This window comes from Chiloscyllium plagiosum, unplaced genomic scaffold (assembly GCF_037043375.1).
Source record: "Chiloscyllium plagiosum isolate Xiang-an unplaced genomic scaffold, Cpla_swu_hap1 HiC_scaffold_19, whole genome shotgun sequence".
Classification (NCBI taxonomy): domain Eukaryota; kingdom Metazoa; phylum Chordata; class Chondrichthyes; order Orectolobiformes; family Hemiscylliidae; genus Chiloscyllium; species Chiloscyllium plagiosum.
The window spans coordinates 59211791-59228710 of NW_028270157.1; the positions used below are offsets into that span (position 1 = coordinate 59211791).

Genomic DNA, 16920 nt, shown 5'->3' on the forward strand with positions numbered 1-16920 from the left:
CTGTTTAGGTTTTCGGCATTAAATAATCTATTATTCTGTTAATTTTTCCAGTAGAGTTACAGTATCCCAATTTCTTCTTTCTATTGTTGTATTTTAACAGTGTATGAATAAAATGTATTTTGCTTCAAGACTAATAGGCTGACCCACCTAATTGCATCTTGAATAAAACACCTAGCACTTGCCTTTAAAATAAGAGAAAATTAGGGTCCAGGCTATCTTTTAATATATTTTGGTGGTATTTGGTCTGGTTAATAACAGTGTTTCATACATTTTCTCCTTGATTTTATAATCAAAGCCATGGCCAAAGAAAGGAATCATTCAGTATGCTTTCCTCACCACTTTATCTACTTGTTCTGGGAGCTTCCGGAATGAATATGCATTCACTCCAAAGCCTCTCTTTTTTTTAATGCTTTTTCAAATCCTAATACTTAGTGTTCTGTCCTTTTCTTTCTAGAAAAAAGCTTTGCCTCGTCTTTCTCCCAAAACACATTACCTCTGGGTTGAATTCCATTTGCCACTTTACGTCTATTAAATCCAGTGATATTTTATTGTAATTTATATATTTCATTCTCGCTATTAGTTACAAGAACAACCTACAAACTTTTTCATCATGCCCTGAAGTTTAGATCTACACACAGATTGAGTATAGGAGTTGGTTGGTCATGTTGTGGCTGTACAGGGCATTGGTTAGGTCACTTTTGGAATATCGCAAACAATTCTAGTCTCTTTCCTATCAGAAGTATGTTGTGAAACTTGAAAGAATTCAGAAAAGATTTACAAGGATGTTGCCAGGGTTGGAGGATTTGAGCTTTCAGGAGAGGCTGAATAGGCTGGGGCTGTTTTCCCTGGAGCGTCGGAGGCTGAGGGGTGACCTCAGTTTTAAAAAAATCAAGAGGGACATGGATAGGATAAATAGACAAGATGCTTTCCCTGGGGTGGGGGGGAAAAGAGTCCAGAACGAGAGGGCATATGTTTAAGGTGAGAAGGGAAAGATATAAATCGGACTCAAGGGGCAACTTTTCCACACAGACGGTGGTGCATGTATGGAATGAGCTGCCAGAGGAAGTGGTGGAGGCTGGTACAATTACAACTTTCAAAAGACATCTGGATGGGTATAGGAATACAAAGCGTTTAGAGAGTTCAGTCTAGTGCTGGCAAATAGGACTAGATTAGGTTGGGATATCTGGTCAACATGGACGAGTTGGATCGAAGGGTCTGTTTCCGTGCTGTACATCTCTATGACATATGTACACACACATACATGTAACAACAAAGGACCGAGCATTGAATCCACTGGAAATAGCTTTCCAATCATAATAAAACCTTCACTTGCTGCTACTGAACCAATTGCAGAACCAACTTGCCACTTGCTCTTGGATCCCATTGGTTCTTGTGTTTCTGAACAGTCTGGCATGCGTGCACCTTGTCAGAAGCCTTCCTAAAATCCACATTGACCAATCAAATGCACTTTCATTGACCTATCTTATTAGCATCTTTTAAAAAAAGTCAGACATTACTCTCTAATTTATACTGTCCCTTGATTTTTAAAAATTATTTACCAAAGTCAGCTCTGTAATTATTCTGTGTATCCATTCTCCTTTCAAAGTTACACTGTTATCTGTCTTGATTTAAAGACAAATGAAGAATAAGTGCACTATCATCAATGTTAAGAGTTAATTATAACCATGAATTCATAAAGGCAGATATGTTACGTTACTTTTCCTTTTAGACCAGTTGCCTGATTCCTTTCTATCTTGAAGAGGCTGTCTGCCTACTGTCACTCTAACATGGGCTGACCTGCATTCCTGAAGCACACTTGTCTCAGACAGATAAGCATGACAGCCTTATCATTTTCTATCTCTTTAAAGGTTGCAGCACACTGATCGGCATAGTATTCCCCAACTCAGTTGTTCAGAAATTGACATTTAAAGTTAGAAAACAAGTTATAAAGAATATTCCCAAGGGAAAGATTACCAAGTAACAAAACGGTATTCTTGTAAGAGCACTAGTAACAAAGGCATGTTGTTTAGCACCTTGAATCAGCTCTGTCATTCAAATACATAATGACTCATCTCTACATCAAATCCATTTATCTTTCCTTGTTTCTTATTGTTTGATAATGCTTGTCGAACTGAAACCTAATGTTTCAATTAGTAGGAAGGTAGCATGTGGTGCAGAATAACAGCAACAACATAGGGCTCATTTCCCATTCCAGCTGACATACTTGGTGCTTGCCTCCTTGGCCTGCCCCAGTCTAAATTCAGCAACAATTGAATAATCAAAGATGATACTGGGAGAAAGCAGAATCACAATGAGTGTGTACAATTCATCAGAATCACTGTATGGCTATAGCACAGAGTGAAGCCATTTAGCCCATAGTATCCATGCCATCTCTGCACCTCCGCAGTCTTCTGTCTTTTCATGTAGTTCTGAAGATATTCTCACCTCAGTTGATGATTCAATTATTTTTTGGAAGCAATAATTGAGTCTGCCTTTTACATACTCTCGGGCAGTACATCACAGATCTTAACCATTCACCAATTCCCTTCATGTAACTATTGCTTTTTTATTTGCCAATCAGCTTAAAACAAATCCCATAAAGATGCTTAAGAGAAACAATAGCCACTGCCACAGACGGTCTTCATTATGGTTTCTTGAAGACTTGAAGATGACTATCTGGGTGCAACAAAATTGAAGAGGTAGATCTGGAGTAATCCCTTTACAATGGAGATACAATGAAGTTTTCTGAGTGTAATATTGAGATTCTCAATTTTTATAGGGAATATAGAGCATCATTACTTTGGCATTAATCAACTCCAGCCTCCCCACTACTCCTGACCCACTCCAATTTGCCTATCAGACATACAGATCCATGTCAGATGCCATATCACTTGCCCTTCACTCCTCCCTAGAACACCTTGACACCAAGAACAGCTACATAACAACCCTACTCATTGACTACAGTTCAGCCTTCAGCACTAATATCCCCTCGAGAGTGATCACGAAAGTTAACGATCTCGGACTAAACCCCACTCTCTACAACTGGATCCTCAGTTTCCTGATCCATAAGCCACAATCAGTGAAGATTGGGGACAATATTTTATCCTCACTAACACTCAATACTGGGGCCCCCGAGGGGTGCATACTCAGCCCCCTATTGTACTCATTCTATACCCATGACTACATCGCCAAATACCCGACTAATGTCATTTACAAGTTCGCTGATGACACCACCAGTCAGTCGAATCTCAGGTGGCGACGAAACAGACTACAGATAGGAGGAAAACCGGTGCACTGAAAACAACCTAGCTCTCAATGCCAGCAAAACCAAAGAACTCATTATTGACTTTCGGTAGGATGTTATACATGCCCCCCTACACATTAACAGTACAGAGGTGGAGCGAGGGGAGAGTGTCAATCTCCTGGGAGTGGTCATCCACAACAAGCTTTCTTGGACTCTACATGTGGACACACTGGTTACAAAGGCCCAACGTTGTTTCTTCCTCAGGCAGCTGAGGAAATTTGACACGACGTCGAATACCCTTGCCAATCTTTATAAGTGCGCCAGAGAGCATTCTGTCTGGATGTATCACTACCTGGCATGGCAACTGTACCAGTCAAGAGCGGAGACGGTTACAGGGAGTCGTGAACGCAGCCCAGACAATCACAAAGGCCAACCTCCCATCTACAGAATCCATCTCCCAGGCCCGCTGTCAAGGAAAGGCCGCCGGCATTCTCAAAAGATCCATCCCACCCTGACAATGTTTTTCTACAACTTCTACCATCGGGGAGAAGATACAGAAGCCTGAACACATGCACCAGCCAGTTTCGCAGCAGTTTCTACCCTACTGCTGTTAGAATATTGAATGGACTTACAAACTCTTAACACATTTGCCTGTACCTGTGTTTTTGTTTTTGTCACTGTTTACCTATTATTTACTTACCTATGCTACTTAACTCTGTGATCTACCTGTATTGCGCGCAAGACAAAGCTTTTCACTGTGCCTCAGTACACGTCACAATAAATTCAATTCAATTCAATTCAATTCTCATTTGACTGAGTGATGCCAAGGGACAGTGGAATGCCTGAGACTAAGGCCTCTTTGGGAACACAGATAATTGCTTACAAAATCATTTAGCTTGTCTTAGAACAAATCCAATATTATATAGCTTCTTTTAACCAATTTTTGACACAGGTCTGGGCAGGTGGGACTGTAACCCTGACCTTCTGGCCCAGAAGTAGAATCACTAGCACACCACGAAAGTCCTCGAGAATGATACGAATTGAGCGACAGCTGACAGTGCTAAAAAAATCAGTGAAATAAAACAACTCACCTCTGCAATAATCATATCCTGCGCAGGAATGTGAACACAGACCTTCTGCCCCAGCAGTAGGGACACTGCCACTGCATCACAAAGTCCACACTGTACAGTTTATGAAGTTGCCTGTCTCTTTTAACAATAAAAAAGGTCTCTTATTGAATTTGTTTGTTCCAAGTGGGCCTTATGAGGAACTGCTGGCTAATTTGAAGAGCACTAACATGGGAATAGCCATTTGTTTCAAAGTTTCCAAACTTTTGGCAATGGTGCAAGTAATCAACTAATTCACATCTTTCAGTCCCACCCCCAACCATAAAGAAAAGCAGAAACCAAAACAGACCAAAACAGACAGAAGCTCTTATCAATATTCCCCAGAAATACTTTGTTGTAGACCTTACTAACAAGAAGAGCATGAACAAGTAGCTACAGGAAAATAGCAACCTGACTGAAAATCATACCTGATGAAGACTTTCAATCTTTGCTGACAGCAATAAATGGAAAGGCAGATTATTGGAATTACTGCGTGGGCCGAGTTAAACAGAAAAACAATTTCTGACTGCCAGGTCTGTAGATGGTGCTGTAAAGTAGGTTGCGTTCTTTTGCACATACAGTATTATCTTGTCGTGCAACGCTCAGAAAGGACAGCACCATCTACAGGCGTGAAGCAAGAAAGTAGAAAGTAATATTAAAAATTGCAACTTCTACTTTATAACATTCTTAAAGAGGCACTTTTGCTCAATCATGAGTGCAAGTCAAAAACTAACGTTTCACTAAAACCTTTTCTTAAAAAAAAATTGAACTCACAACTTGATTCCTGTAAGTCATATTTTTCAGACAACCTTTTCAAACGGAGACCTAGAAATACCTGGACATTGTGTTCAGCAGTCTTTCAATTCTCTACAAAAATACGTAGTTACAATGTAATTCAAGGTTGCATTGATTTTCTTATCATCTCAACTGATATGGCTGCGTGTACAGTTGTCAACTGTGTATTCAATGAAGTTTAAAGTGCTAACTTTGTTCACTACAAGGCCTCTGGCACAGTGGAGGGACCTTCTGGCGCAGTGTAGTATCAGTGTTCACAATCCTTGCAAAAACATTGTAGTATCCCTATCTTTCAGCCAGAAGGCTTGGATTCAAGTCCAACGTCTCCAGAAATGTGTCATAACATCTCAGAACAGGCTTATTAGAAAAATACATATAACAGACAACAATGTGTAAGAAAGCATCTTCTTACATATTAGGGACACAGTTATGTGTAAGGTCTTGTACGATGCACAAATGGATGAGACACCATTAAAGTTCATGATAAATTGACACCTCCAAATTGGAATGAGAAATTCTATCATTTTTAGTTAATAGAAATACTTAAATGTCAAAAGTGCAACTCATTGGTGTAATTTACTGAAACATCACCAGATGAGTGAAACGTAATGCAATTATTTAAGATTGCTGCGTATCCTGAGGTTCAACAGAAATCCTGGATGATGATCTTCCTTTTGTGTAGAAAACTGTAACATCTCTACTGCTAGCCTGGACTCAATTTAGTAAATGTAAACTAAATGTTTTACAAATAATAGCAAGTGCTCAGCAATGCTGGACATTTGGGAGTGTCAATGTGTGGGCTCACATTGATGGTGCCAACTTGCAATCCATCAAACTGCCAGCAGACAGCAGAGGAACGTCCTTAACAGAACAAGCGACAGAATATTGCAGAAAATCTATGAATTAACTGAGTACCCACTTTTAGGTTTATACTTTGTCCTTCTTTTTCTCTTTCCATTCTAAACACCTGTGTCCACAATTGTAATGAAAACTACTTACGCTAACTTGTCTCATGGTTCTTTTGAATGGTGGAATCCACCTTCTTTTGAATAATGGAATCTCCACTGACAGAAAAGTGTAATTTCAGTGTTGTTATGGACTAAGCTAGACCACTCAAAACATTCTTGAGCAGGCAGCTCCAGATCATAACTTTGCAATTTATTTCGGTAAGTGTACAGTGAAAATTACTTGGAGTAAGATAGTTAAGTTGACTCCTAGATTTTAAAACAGACAAAAAAGTATTCACAAAATTATACGATGAAACACAAAAAAACAGAATAAAGAACACCTACAGAACTCAACCTATCCAACCAGACTTGATTATGCAGTTCCGAATATACAACAGTCCCAATATGCAAACTCCCTTTAAAAATCAGTGTAATTGGAATACATGCTTACAGGTTGAAGTCGAAGGGCAGAAAAAATAGAGAGAGAAGAGAGAGAATTTCCACACAGCTCTGTGTGAACTTCCATCCAGTTCAAGACTGAACTAAACTGCTCAGGTCAGCTAGCTAGAGAGTTGACCACTCCCCTTTCATTATACAGGTCACTTCTAAAACATGACCATTTTGGCCTGAAGTCTCATCTGTTTACATATAAACAAAAGGCCTCTCAAAATCTTTGTACCAAAGCAGACTGATCGGAGCCTGGCCTGGTTTATTGCCCCTCAAACAAAATCAAGGACAGAGTCTCCTTGAACCAAGGAACAGCTTTTAGAAAAAAAATGGACTAGCTTTATGACAGTGTGACATGTTTACATAGTTAGTTTCAATCATAAATGGAGGTGCGGGAATCCATAATGGAAAGTGACAACAGGAAATGCACCCAAACATAAAACATTTGGAACATTTAGTAATCTATACAAGGTTGTTGGATTTAAGGTTTTCCTTGGGCTCTACAAAGTTGCTCATCTGACTGCCATCATGATTCATGCATCTTTAAATCATTTAGGTGTCATACTAAAGTGAGCTGAAAAATGTGTTGCTGGAAAAGCAGAGCAGGTCAGGCAGCATCCAAGGAGCAGGAGAATCAACATTTCGGGCATGAGCCCTTCTTCAGGAATGAGGAGGGCGTGCCGAGCAGACTAAGATAAAAGGTAGGGAGGAGGGACTTGGGAATGCGATAGGTGGAAGGAGGTTAAGGTGAGGGTGATAGGCCAGAGAAGGGGTGGGGGCAGAGAGGTCGGGAAGAAGATTACAGGTCAAGAAGGTGATGCTGTGTCAGAGGGTTGGGACTGATAAGGTGGGGGGAGGGGAAATGAGGAAGCTGGAGAAATCTGCATTCATCCCTTGTGGTTGGAGAGTTCCTAGGCGGAAGATGAGGCGCTCTTCCTCCAGGCGTCGTGTTGCCATGGTCTGGCGATAGAGGAGTCCAAGGACCTGCATGTCCTTGGCGGAGTGGGAGGGGGAGCTAAAGTGTTCAGCCACGGGGTGGTTGGGTTGGTTGGTGCGGGTGTGCCAGAGGTGTTCTCTGAAACATTCCGCAAGTAGGCAGCCTGTCTCCCCAATGTAGAGGAGGCCACATCGGGTGCAGCGGATGCAGTAAATGATGTGTGTGGAGGCGCAGGTGAATTTGTGACGGATATGGAAGGATCCCTTGGGGCCTTGGAGGGATGTGAGGGGGAAGGTGTGGGCGCAAGTTTTGCATTTCTTGCGGTTGCAGAGGAAGGTGCCGGAAGTGGAGGCTGGGTTGGTGGGGGGTGTGGACCTGACGAGGGAGTCGCGGAGGGAGTGGTCTTTCCGGAACGCTGATATGGGAGGGGAGGGAAATATATCCTTGGTGATGGGGTCTGTTTGGAGGTGGCGGAAATGACGAAGGATGATACGATGTATCTGGAGGTTGGTGGGTGGTAGGTGAGGATCAGTGGGGTTCTGTCCTGGTGGTGATTGGAGGGGCGGGGTTCAAGGGCCGAGGAGTGGGAAGTGGAAGAGATGCGATGGAGAGCATCGTCAACCATGTCTATGTGGAAATTGTGGTCTCTGAAGGAGGCCATCTGGGTTATTCAGTATTGGAATTGGTCCTCCTGGGAGCAGGTGCGGCCGAGGCGAAGGAATTGGGAATATGGGATGGCGTTTTTACAGGGGGCAGGGTGGGAGGAGGTGTAATCTAGGTAGCTGTGGGAGTCAGTCGGTTTATAGTAAATGTCCGTGTTGAGTCAGTCGCCCGAGATAGAAATGGAGAGGTCCAGGAAGGGGAGGGAGGAGTCTGAGACGGTCCAGGTAAATTTGAGGTCGGGGTGGAAGGTGTTAGTAAAGTGGATGAACTGTTCAACCTCCTCGTGGGAGCACGAGGTAGCGCCGATACAGTCATCGATGTAGCGGAGGAAAGATGGGGGGTGGTGCCAGTGTAGCTGCAGAAGATGGACTGTTTCACATATCCGACGAAGAGGCTGGCATAGCTGGGGCCCATGGCTACTCCTTTGGTTTGGAGGAAGTGGGAGGATTGGAAAGAGAAGTTGTTCAGAGTGAGAACCAGTTCAGTCAGTCGAAGGAGGGTGTCAGTGGAAGGGTACTGGTTGGTTCGTGGGGAAAGGAAGAAGAGGAGGGCTTTGAGGCCTTCGTGATGGGGGATGGAGGTGTACAGGGACTGGATGTCCATGGTGAAGATAGCGCGTTGGGGGCCGGGGAAGCGAAAATCATGGAGAAGGTGGAGGGCGTGGGTGGTGTCCTGAACATAGGTGGGGAGTTCTATGACTAAGGGGGACAGGATCGTGTCGAGGTATGCAGCGATGAGTTCGGTAGGATAGGAGCAGGCTGAGACAATGGGTCGGCTGGGGCAGTCAGATTTGTGGATTTTGGGCAAGAGGTAGAAACGGGCGGTGCGGGGTTGTGGGACTATGAGGTTGGAGGAGTGGATGGGAGATCCCCTGAAGTGATGAATGGTCTGGGAGATGATGGTTTGGTGGTGGGAGGTGGGGTCATGGTCAGGGGGGCAGTAGGAGGAGGTGTCTGCAAGTTGGCGTTTAGCCTCAGCAATGTAAGGATCGGTGCGGCAAACTACCACCATGCCTCCCTTGTCTGCCGGTTTGATAGTGAGGTTGGGGTTGAAGCGGTGGGAGTGGAGGGCTGCACGTTGCAAGGGTGAGAGGTTGGACTGGGTGAGAGAGGTGGATAGGTTGAGGCGATCAATGTCGCGGTTAGCAGTTGGCTATGAAGAGATCGAGGGTGGGTAAGAGGCCAGCGCGGGATGTCCAGGTGGATAGGATGTGTTGGAGGCAGGAGAAGGGGTTGTCAGAGGGTGGGCGAGAATCCTGGTTGAAGAAGTAGGCGCAGAGGCGAAGGCAGCGGAAGAATTGTTCGATGTCTCACCGCATGTTGAACTCATTAAACCGGGAGTGTAGGGGGATGAAGGTGAGGCCTCTGATGTGGACTGATCTTTCATCCCCAAAGAGGGGGAGGTCTGAAGGGATGGTGAAAATACGGCAGGGCTGGGAGCTAGGAACAGGTGTGGGGCTGGAGCTGGGAGTGGGGGCGGGGTTAGGCGCAGGGACAGAGTTAGGCGTGGGAGCAGAGTTCTGCGTGGGGGCGGAGATCGGCATGGGGCCAGACCATGGCAACACGACGCATGGAGGAAGAGCGCCTCATCTTCCGCCTAGGAACTCTCCAACCACAAGGGATGAATGCAGATTTCTCCAGCTTCCTCATTTCCCCTCCCCCCACCTTACCTCAGTCCCAATCCTCTGACTCAGCACCACCTTCTTGACCTGTAATCTTCTTCCCAACCTCTCCGCCCCCACCCCCTCTCCGGCCTATCACCCTCACCTTAACCTCTTTCCACCTATCGCATTCCCAATGCCCCTCCCCCAAGTCCCTCCTCCCTACCTTTTATCTTAGCCTGCTTGGCACACCCTCCTCATTCCTGAAGAAGGGCTTATGCCCGAAACGTCGATTCTCCTGCTCCTTGGATGCTGCCTGACCTGCTGCGTTTTTCCAGCAACACATTTTTCATCTTTGATCTGCAGTCCTCACTTTCTCCTAGTCATACTAAAGTGATCCCACTTTAGAAGGTGTTGACTCTATTTGGAACAAACCAACCTTCCCCAATTTAAACAACAATGTTTCACTGAATTCACAGCGCCAGAGACCCGGGTTCAATTCCCACCTCAGGCGACTGACTGTGTGGAGTTTGCACATTCTCCCCGTGTCTGCGTGGGTTTCCTCCGGGTGCTCCAGTTTCCTCCCACAGTCCAAAGATGTGCAGATCAGGTGAATTGGCCATGCTAAATTGCCTGTCGTGTTAGGTAAGGGGTAAATGTAGGGGTATGGGTGGGTTGAGCTTCGGCGGGTCAGTGTGGACTTGTTGGGCCGAAGGGCCTGTTTCCACACTGTAAGTAATCTAATCTAATCTATTAGGCTGAAACATAATGAATGGAAGCCAAAAAAAAAACATTCAACAAGTCAAATTCTCTGAGCTAAATCGTTGTTACATTATTTAACTGATAAATATTTCAGAGAAAACTATCCTTTTGGAATATTAGTCTCTATGTACAAGATGCCCAAGATCTTACAATCTTCTTTTCAGACAGTCCCTAAGAATTGAACATGGCTTGCTTCTACTCTGGATCAGTAGGTTCTGCCAAGTCCAATACATGATCTGCAGATTCGGGCACAAGGGGCAGGTGGTGCTTGAAGGACTGAGTGGAAGCTGAAAGATTGTGTGCTCTCTCTGATACCTTGACTTACTTACTTCACTTTCCAAGAGACTTAAGGGATGCTTTGAAGACATTCCCTAAAGCATTACTGCCATAGTCTTGGGAGTTTCTTTCCATGACAGAGTTCTGAATAATGCAGTTGCTTCGAGAGTCTGCTGTATTTAACAAATAACTAACATGGCCTAACAAAGTAATCAACTAGGGAACACAAAGTATAAAGGTCTGTGCATGTATTAAATCAGCCAAATCTAATTGATAAAAAAATGAACTCAAATCAAACTGTAAGGCTACCTTGGTGAAAAGTCTGTAAAATCAAGAACAAATCTATTGTCACAACAAAGCTGATCCACAAATCATTCTGCAGGAAATATTAAAATGTACCGCTGAAATGTACTCTCCAATGTGTACATTTTAAACAGGCCTATAGCTCATTAAGGACTACATTAAGAACTCATTGTGAAATGAAGGACATCTATTTGTTTATGTCTACCATATAGCTTGCATAAGTGAGACACAGAGAGATGAATACCTATTGGACCTGACATTAATGGTTCATGAAAAGCAGTGATCAAGTTCACACGCAACGGAAGTGGGCTGCAATTATTCAGGCATTAATGAACTATATGTGAATAAGCAGATTTTCCAATAAACCATTCAGCAAATTTCCTCCACTTGAGTATATTCCCAGAAGGAACGGCATCAGCTGAAACAAAAAAAATGTGCATTTGAGGTTTCAGTCTTCTAAAGTAATTCTATTACCTTATTGCAATAGTCTGTATCCCTGCCTAAAACCAAAACATTAAATTCTAGATTTGTTAAGTGTGAGGCTTAAGTACCAATCTCTACCTATATCATGGGAGAAAATACACACTACCCAGTGGACATTAAAAAATAGAGAAGAGACTCAAACAAAGATCCTCATTTTGGTTTATTGTTTAGGTCTGTTAAGGACAAAATGATATAGCACTCTAAAATGGATTAATAAACAGTGCATTTTTGTGTCTACAGAAGGCAATCTGGCTTTACTGGCTATAAAACAATAATCTCTCAGAATTAGAAGAGTTTGACAACTGCCAAACTCATACATAAAGAAATAGCTTAAAGGGAAGCTGATACAAGATTTAAGTATAGTCAGTTAAAAATCACAACGCCAGGTTATAGTCCAACAGGTCTAATTGGAAGCACACTAGCTTTCGGAGCGACGCTTCTTCATCAGGTGATTGTCACCTGCTCACCTGAAGGAGCATCGCTCCGAAGGCTAGTGTGCTTCCAATTAAACCTGTTGGACTATAACTTGGTGTTGTGTGATTTTTAAGTTTGTACACCCCAGTCCAACACCGGCATCTCCAAATCATAAGTATAGTCAAGCATTTTAAAGAGCCGAAATTACCAATTCTTTGTCCAAAAACTGCTTTAAAAATCGCAACAATCTCTATATAGAAGAAAATGGTACCAGGAATTTGGGGAACCATTTTAAAATTGCAGAGTTACACACACCCCTTGAGCTTTAATATGAGGCTGTAGCAAGCATGTGGTCATATGAGGTATCAGTGTGCTGACAGGTAAAGACCATGCAAGTTCTTCTACTATTAGATTCTGATGTAGGGAATGTTAAAGTTATCTTTTTAGATTCTAGCTTGCTGCACAGAGTTGACAATTCTGGCTAGATATTTTCTTGTTGGCTTTGTCACAATTGTCCAGTGTCAAATACTCAGCCTTTTTATTCCTGATGAAGGGCTTTTGCCCGAAACGTCGATTTTGCTGCTCATCGGATGCTGCCTGAATTGCTGTGCTCTTCCAGCACCACTGATCCAGAATCTATTTTCCCCATTTCCAATTGTAATTAATAAATGATGCTTTTATGATTTTATTTCCCCTTTGCATTGCTCACAACAGCATCTGTGAAATTAATCAGTAATTCAAATATAATCCTGAAAGTTTTGGAACCACTACGGTACGTTTTACCAGTATTGATCCCTCACACCTCACAAGAAGGCACAGGGGGCCGCCATTTGGCCTATCATGTCTGTCGGCTTTCTAAACATTTTAACTTAGTGCTAATCTCCTATGAAAACAAAACACTGTAAATGCTGGAAATCTGAAACAGAATGCTGGAAAAACTTAGCAGATCTGATAAGACTGTTTCTCTCTCCACAGATGTTAACAGGAGAGTCATACCAGAAACATCAACTCTGCTTCTCCTGCTGAGTTTCTCCAACATTCTGTGTTAGTGTAAATCTCTTACCTTTTCCTATAATTCTGTATTTTATTTAACGGCAAGTAATTATCTATTGCCTGCATGAAAGCTTCAATAGAACCTGCCTCCACCATACTCCAAGCATTGCAGCTCAAACCTTAACAACTCACTGGGTGTAAACCTTATCCTGTATGTGCTTCTTTTACAAAACCTTTCAAAACTATGCCCTTGGTTCTCAATCCTTTCAAGAATGTGGACCATTTTCTCCCTATCTACTCTGTCCAGATCATTCACAGTTTTGAAAATTCCTATGAAATTCCTCTTAGCTTTCCCCTTTCTGTGAAAAAAGTTCTTTAATTCTTTCTCAAAAGTGAAGTCTCTCATCTCCGTAACCATCCTCAACCATCTTCTGTATTCTCTCCAGTACATTCATATCCTTCCTATAGTGTGGCACACAAAACTGTACACAACATTCCAGTTGAGGTCAAACCAGTGTCTGTCATCAGCTCTTCCTGCTCTTGGAGTTAAATGCCCTATTTATGAAATGAAATGCTTTACGAACAGCTCTGTCTATCTGTCTTGCTACCTTTAATTATGTAACAACCTATATAGCCAGGGCTCTCGATGCCAGTACCCACTTTGGAATAATAATCTTTATGTTATACTCTCTCTCCATGTTCTTTGTATCAAAGCACATCACTTCATACCTTTCAGTCCTGAACTTCACTTGTCACTAACCCCAGGTCAACTTTCTTTTGAAGTTCTGCACTGCACTCCACAGTTTATAATTCTGTTTTGAGCTGTCCACAAACTATAAAACAGTTCCCTGCATACCAAAATCTAGATTATTTATATATAGCAGGAAAGCAAGAGTCGCAAATCTGACCACTGAGAACTCTACTGTAAAATTCACTCCAACTCAAAAATATATATTAACCCTTACTCCTAACCCTCAGCCAATTTTGTCTCCACATCGTTACCCCCCCCCCCCCCCAAACAAAACTCCAGCAAGTTATATACACACAATTTTCCCTTAACAGAGCCATGCTGGCTCCTCTGAATCAAGCCACATTTTTCAATGTGATTATCAATTCTACCCTGAATACTTGTTTCTGGAAATGCAAACCAAGGTTAAACTGACTGTAATTGCTGGGCTAATCTTTCCAAACTTTTCTAACAAAGTATGCAACTTTCCTCCACCACACCAAATCCATGAAAGATTACTGCCTCTACCCCTGCAATTCCACCCCACTGATGATTCCTCTTGCAAGGATGCCTGCCTTGAAGAAGTTTTCCTCCTCTCTCTACAAGAATCTGAGTGTCTCTCTCTCTCTCTCTCACTGCAACCCCCAGGTCATCTCCTCTGCCCTGAAGCTCTTCCTACCTGCCTATCTTCCTTTCCACCCATCCACTCCACCCTCCTCTCTCACCTATCACCTCCATCCCTACCCCTATTCACCTATTGTACTCTATGCTACTTTCTCCCCACCCCTACCCCCACACCTACCCCCCTCTCATTTATCTCTTCACTCTGCAGGCACCCTGCCTCTTTTCCTGATGAAGGGCTTCTATCCGAAACATAGATTTTCCTGCTCCTCGGATGCTGCCTGACCTGCTGTGCTTTTCCAGCACCTCTCTAATCTAGACTTTAAATACTGACAGCTTATCCAATTGTTCCTTGTTATCAATTTTAAACCCTTCGACTGACTCTGATTCCTCTGCTGACCCCATGGCCTGGGCAGCATCTGATCTGCAGATAAAGACAGATGCAAAATATTGATTTATCAGCTCAGCCTTGCTTCTTGTCTGTTATATGTATATACCCTTTTGGTTCTTAATCAGCCCTACAACTTTGAGATTTCCTTTTATGTTAGCTGACTATCTTTTTTTTCATTATCCCTCTTTGCTCTCTCATTTGCTTCATAACGTCCCTTCTTAACCTCCTGTAATAAGCTTGGTTTTTAATTGCACTTTCAACCTGAAACCTATCATAAGCACATCTTTTCTTCAGTAATATAATCTTCATCTCCACGGTCATTCAGGGAACTCTGGGTTTGTTTGACTTATCCTATCCCATTGAGGGAAAGTATACTGACTGTGAGCAAACTATCTTCTCTTTGCAGGTAATCCATTTATCAGTTACTGTGAACTTTTCACAAACTTTTGACTCCAATCTTTCCAGCCTAGATTCATTCTTTCCCCATGAAAGACTGCCCTCTGCTACTTGATCATTCTTACCCTGGACTGACCAATCTTGTCTTAAACCTTATGGTACAATGATCACTATCCTCAATGTTCTCCCATGGTGACTAGATGCACCTCAATTCCAGGTCTAGCTTTCATATTGGACTGGACACATACTACTAAAGGAAATTCTTCTAATATTTAATATTTATCATAATTGTCCTTTGATTCTGTCTTTGAATGCATGAAACAGCTTCTTTCTCCAGCACTACAATGCTCTCTTTAACCAAAAGTGATAACCACTCCTTCCTGTATCCCTTGCAGTCTTTTCTGAACCCTACAGCCAAGAATATGTAACACTCAGACTTGTCATTCCCTAAGCCAGGTCTCCGTTATCACCACAATATTTTCATCCTACACAGCTGCACCTGTAACTCAACAATCTTAGTAACAACACCACCATCTCAAGGGGAACAAGGGACAGGCAATAAATGCTGGCCCGACCAGTGATATCTCATATCTTGTGAATAAATAAAAATATTCCTTGCATTCACATACATGCAGTATAACCATGATTTAGACTTAATTGCTTTCTCCCTTCCTCTGAACTCATACACTAAATCGCAATTCTTATTTCACTGCTGGCTGCTTCATCCATCATTTCATGCACCCTGTTATTATTTTCCAGCAATCTCTCCTGGTTCCCACATCCCTGATGAATTACTTTAAATAATGCCCAACAACAAAGCAAAATATCTTGGAAGGAACTCAGTCCCTGCTGTGTTCAGCTGCATCCCATGTTGCTTTTTCAGGTGCCATCTCCTCCATAGCCAACAGCAGTGTAGAAGGAATCTAAAGACCTCCCTCCTACATCATCATTTCAGCCACACATTCATCCATGTGGTCTTCCCATTTCTGTATTAATGTGCATGTGATACTGAGTAATCCAGACATTATTAACTTAGAGATCTTGTTTGTTAATTTTCTATCTGGCTTCCTGAATTCTGATTGCAGAACTACATCCCTCTTCCTACTTACGGCTTTAGTACCAATGTGGACCACAACCATTTACCCTCTCTTCAAGAAGGTCTTTAATCGTCCTAGGACATCCTTAACCCGAGCATCAGAGGGGTAACAAAGCATACTGGAGTCAATGTTGATGACTACATAAACACCTGTCTGTTCAGTGAAATAAAAAAACTCCCCATCAGCACTGCCCTTCCACCCCTATAGCTCGACCATCCATGATGCCACTGGCTTGCCTCATGCTGCACTCCTTCAAGGCTTCAATGCTTTCACCAACATCCAGAACAGAAACGTGTTTGAGATGGAGACCTCTAGGAACTCCTGTACTACCTGTCCATTTTTCTTGGACTGCCTGGCAGTCACCCATTCTCTATCTGCCTGTTTTATCCTAACACGTAGTGTGACCACCTGTTTGAACATACCATCCATCTAGTTCTCGTCGTCAGACACAGAGACTCCAGCCACTGCTTGAGCTCTGAAATGCGGAGCTCAGGTTTGTGCAGCCGGTGTCACTTCCTGCATATGGGCTTGGCTGGGTCACAAAGTACGTCCACAACTCACCAGGAACCACAAGACAAACATTTTACTGGGTTGATCTGTCCTGACATGTCTTAATCTTAAAAACTTCTAAGTTACATTATTTTCTTTATAACTTCAGTTACTTTCACTTATTTTATATGGTTGCAGGTGAGACACAGGAAGGGAGAAGTGACCTTGT

At 42.8% G+C, this 16920-nt stretch overlaps 1 protein-coding gene across 8 annotated transcripts in view; it reads right to left on the bottom strand.

The window, feature by feature from the left end:
• Window positions 1–16920, bottom strand: part of LOC122559522 (ataxin-7-like protein 1) — a 247895-nt gene that overhangs the window by 161333 nt on the left and 69642 nt on the right. Inside the window, exon 1 of one of the 8 annotated variants that reach the window (XM_043709120.2) lies at window positions 4779–4848. The exons of the other annotated variants lie outside the window; for them this stretch is intronic. The gene's annotated coding sequence lies outside the window, so the exon portion shown is untranslated. Of the gene's footprint in view, window positions 1–4778; window positions 4849–16920 lie in introns of those variants that run through there. 8 annotated transcript variants of the gene reach the window in all.